At 38.9% G+C, this 5,008-nt stretch overlaps 1 long non-coding RNA gene across 1 annotated transcript; it reads right to left on the bottom strand.

The window, feature by feature from the left end:
* Nucleotides 1-1,221: 1,221 nt before the first annotated feature.
* On the bottom strand, nt 1,222-4,748 carry LOC134287381 (uncharacterized). The gene is made up of 2 exons (XR_009997265.1): nt 2,318-4,748; nt 1,222-2,287 (listed from the first exon to the last, which is right to left on the bottom strand). It is a non-coding gene; the product is annotated as an uncharacterized LOC134287381 (long non-coding RNA).
* Nucleotides 4,749-5,008: the final 260 nt, after the last annotated feature.

The raw sequence follows: 5,008 nt of genomic DNA, 5'->3' as shown, positions 1-5,008 counted from the left end.
CAAGCAGCACACAAGTCACAAAGGAGTGTCGACAGCGCAGGTTTTTGGTTGTACAGGAGCTACATTCATGAAAATCTAACTCAAAGGCAGAATAACTTGAAAATGACTTTTGTCCAACCAAAAACCTGCGCTGTCGACACTCCTTTGTGACTTGTGTGCTGCTTGGGTAGGACTCGGTGGCTGGATAGGCTCGTGGAGAAACGCAGTGCTCCACATTCAAAATAGAATATTAGAATTATTCGTGTTGTGTGCAGTGCAGTAGCCCCACCATGTCTGTAAATCTCTCCAGCAGCAGCCACCCTCTTCATCATCCGTTTCGGTGGCAACAGGGGGGTGGGAAGGGGGGGGGGGGATGGAATGATACAGCTAATGCTGCTTGCTATCTGTGGGTACTTTGGCTGGTGATGTTACTGCATGGCTTTAGCACACAGTACACAGAAACCGCAGTACATTTTTGCTTGCAGTGGTTCTCAACCTACAGTGATAACCCCTCGGATGCTGAGAATCTCGAAATTTCTGTTTGAAGATTACATTTAAACTGTACAATTACAAAATATATCCTTCCAGGTACGTCCCAAGCGTCTGTTCATCTTGGAGGTGTGGCTCAAATTGCGTCTTTTCCAATTTTATGTTATGGCTGTCTCATCACTCAGACCATCTGGAAAGCTTTTAACATCAGACAAACAAAAAATCCAAACGAAATATTTTCACATGGATGGCACGACTTTCAACACGTTCCAAACCACTGTCGTGGACTGACTTTGCTGCCATGGTGCTACTCTGTCGTATCGTTTATGTGTCAACGTTATCCTCGTTCCAATCCAACGCCGTCGAAGTTCTGCGCTAGATGCAAACACAGCCATAGGTAAGCCCCAAAAGTCGGGTTTCATTGAATCACACGCGCGAGCGGCAGCTCCTGCTGGCTGCTGTCTGCAATTGACTCTGATGTATGATGTTGTGCGACACTACTGCTGCTGGTGGGTGGTTCGGTCCGTGGTCTCCGGGTTTCATATTCAGCCCCGTACTCCGTCGTCTGCTCTCTGCTCACACCTGATGAAAGTCAAGGGACTCGACGACAGCAACTTGCTCTCCAGGCTTCGCTTTGCAAATTCGCTTAATGCAAAGGATTCAGATTTAATTCGTTTTCCGAACTAATCCGGGACAAAATTGTGGGAAAAGTTCTCGTTTGAGAGTTTTGAATCAACGACGACGTAGCCGTCGCCATTGCACAATGGTCCCAGGTCCGAATCTAGCTAGACAAAATTATTTACGGCGAAACTATTGATTTTAGCTATATGGTGTCTTTGGGAAAGTTTTTCCAAAATTTGTGTCCTATTTAGTCAATAAATTGAAATTAGGGTGGTCCAAATGGTTTAAAAGATTTGTATATCAACTTTTTTGTTTTTCCAAATACACCTATACAATGTTCTACAAAGTTTTAGAACAATTAATTTGGAGCAACTTTGCCGAAGAAACCAACCTCCTAACTATTACGGTTGACGAGTTATGATTTTTTGAAGCTTGGATGTTAGGGTGGACCTTAAAAATCAGTTTTTTGCTTATAACTTTTCATAGGGACATTTCTCGCAAAAACGTTGTTCCGAGCACTTTTAGATCTTTTGATTTTACACTTTTTATCCGAAGAGGGCAATGTTATATCTCTTGAAATAAGAAAGTTATGCAAGATTTTCTCTTAAAAAATCGCTTTTCTTACATGTAAATATTTCAGAATGGCGCAAACCGATTTTCAATCTTTTAAATCCATTCAAAAGATCTCACTTTCATTTTTCGATGGTGAAAAAATAAAAGAAGTGTTTTTTGTTTAAAGCGCTTAATTAATTTTTGAAAATATGTCATTTTTCATCAAAAAATGGCCATAACTTCAAGAATATAGAAAATACAGGTATGATGTCTTCGGCAAAAAGGTGCGCAATTGAATGCTTTAAAATTGTCTAGAACTAAGTTTTTTTTGAAGAATCAACACATAAAACATATTTTAAAAAAATTGGATTTTTAACTAAAAAATAAACACTATCAACGTTTCAAAGAACCTTCTGTCAATGCTACCCTAATGAAAGGTTCCATACTTGTCTCTATATGTTGAATTTCTAAAAACAGTCAACTTCAACAATGTACGAATTACGGGTATGATGTCTTCGGCAACAACGTGCTCAATTGAATGCTTTAAAAATATCTAGAACAAAGTTTTTTTTTTAAACCAACACATAAAAATATATTTGAGAAAACAATGTTTGAGTGACAATGTAACCCGATTAGAAAAGGAATGCTGATCAAAGTAGCCTGGATCAAAGTAGACTAGATCAAAGTAGCCTAGTTCAAAGAAGCCTAGTCAGCAGAGCATGATTTTCTGCATGCATGCTGTTGAATTTTGGTTAGTGCGTTATCGTTCCACAGAAAAAAGCAAGATGTCAGTTGGTAAGTTACAGAATTTCTCAACTTTTGAAGTAGATTCCCTAACTAAAGTTTTCCACCAGGTCTTAAAGTCGCCTTCCATGAATTGGCTGAACAATTCATTACCGATAGTTCTACAACATCTTTGTGTCAGTACGTTATTGACAAGTTCCAGGGCAAAACAATTGATACTGCAGAACTTCAAAAGAAAATTAGCTTTTTCGCACTCAAATTCACAACAGCATGGAAAAAGAGCAACCGGAAAAGAGACCGTTTCTTTGAGCGCAACAAAATTTGGTTGAGTGAGTTTGAAACTTTCAAAGAACTTCCGATGTCGAACACCAAGAGAGGGCGTCCGCGTAAATCATTTGAAACCTCAAGCACAAAATCGAAGCAGTGAAAAGTTCATGATATCAGCGTCGAAGTTCCGTATCAGGAGTTGATGTTTGCAGCGGCAACAAGAGCCGCAAGTTCCGGACATAGAGATGCGGCAAAGATCATCAAAAATATTTCTGAATTTCCAGAAACCGCCACTAGCTTGAAGCAATCTATGAAGTCTAGTGATGCCGGAGTGGAGCAGTATTCACCGACTGAAGCTTTGGCATTCATTTGTAAGAACGGATTTTCCAAGAGTCAATACAATGACATTCGTGCATCGGATTTGAAGAAAGGGTGTGATTTGTATCCGTCCTACAATCGGGTTTTGGAGGAAAAGAAGCTGACGTATCCTGAAGGTAATTTCTATTTCATTAGATAGGGCCCATTCATACACTATAAAGGCATCACAAAACATCTTTTCTATTATCTAACATGATCGAAATGAATCTATGTTGCTTATGGACAGATAATTATGGGAATGCAAAAATAATCATGAGATATTCATAATTTTCAGGTATTACGATAAAACCATCAGCAGCCGAAGTTCCCCTCCAATCCCTAGTTGACCACACAAACAAACGCTTAATAGAAAGCCATAGAATTATTCTTGCTGGTTCGGCTTGTAATACGTTTGAGATTAACTATAAGTGGGGCTGCGATGGCAGTAGCAATCACTCTCGCTATAAGCAAAACTTTGTTGAAACGGATGAAGACGGTGAATTACGACAGTACAATGATTCACACATATTTTCGATGGCTCTTGTTCCTCTCCAATTAATTGGAAGAATCTCAGAGCACGAACGAGATATTTTTTGGAAAAATGATCTACCTTCTTCCGTTTCGTTGTGCAGACCGATCAAGCTAATTTTTTTTGAAGGAATCTGCTCAGCTAACGCGAAATGAAGTTGAGAAAGTGCGAGATCAAATAAAAAATCTGAGGCCAACTGATATTCTTCAAGACGGTCGGACAATTACTGTATATTCTTCGTTAATTCTAAGTATGATGGATACTAAGGTAGTAAACGACCTCACAGAAACAAACTCGCAATCCTGCTCATTTTGTGGGAAAAGCGGAAAGAATCTGAATGACGCAACCAACGATCTGAACGAGACCAACGCTGAAAAGTTCTCTCGTGGATTCTCCCCTCTCCATTGCTATATTCGGACAATGGAACTGTTTCTTAAGGTAGCATATCGACTAAAAATGGAAAAACCGACATGGTGCGTAGCGAAGTCTAACGAAGCTGTCCGTCAACGAGAAGCCACCATTCGAGCCGAAATAAAACGAAGACTAGGGCTCAGAATTGGCGAACCGTTACCGAGCGGTGGCAACAGCAATGATGGTAATACCTCACGAACGTTCTTCAAAGAATGGCGTACAATCTGCGAAATTACTGGAGAGAATGTACATCATTCTAGTTATTATCAACTGTAAGAGTGATATCAACGTGGAAGTATTCCAAAACTACTTGGAAACGACTAGGAAACTTTATATCAGGTAAGATGTAGTTTGACATATAATAATAATAAAACTAATAATAATGGAATTGGATAATAATAATTATTTATTCTAGCCTATATGGTTGGTATCCGCTGTCTCCAACTCTCCACAAAATTTTGGTCCACGGCGGTACCATCGCGAAGCACAGTACTGTTCCTGTTGGAATGTTGAGCGAGGAAGCACTGGAGACCCGGAACAAGTCTATCAGAAAGTTCCGAGAATTCCACTCCAGGAAATTCAGCAGAACGGCAAACATCGAAGACGTCTTCCAACGTTTGCTTCTAACATCCGATCCAGTGATTTCCTTGATGAATAGGAAAAGCAGCGATTCTCCTTTAAACTCTCTTCCAGCCAAAGCTCAAGAACTTGTTATTTTGAATTGAATTGAAAAGATATGTAGTTTTAATTTTTATTTGTTCTAAGCTCAATAAACCAAAATATTAAGTATATACATACTAATCGATTGTTTTTAAAAATCCAACATAGAGAGAAAAGTATGGAACCTTTCATTAGGGTAGCATTGACAGAAGGTTCTTTGAAACGTTGATAGTGTTTATTTTTTAGTTAAAAATCCAACTTTTTTAAAATATGTTTTTATGTGTTGATTCTTCAAAAAAACTTAGTTCTAGACAATTTTAAAGCATTCAATTGCGCACCTTTTTGCCGAAGACATCATACCTGTATTTTCTATATTCTTGAAGTTATGGCCATATTTTG

Source organism: Aedes albopictus, chromosome 1, assembly GCF_035046485.1.
Source record: "Aedes albopictus strain Foshan chromosome 1, AalbF5, whole genome shotgun sequence".
Taxonomy (NCBI): Eukaryota; Metazoa; Arthropoda; class Insecta; order Diptera; family Culicidae; genus Aedes; species Aedes albopictus.
Note: the sequence above shows the minus strand (reverse complement) of the source record. Positions and strands in the feature narration are given on the sequence as shown.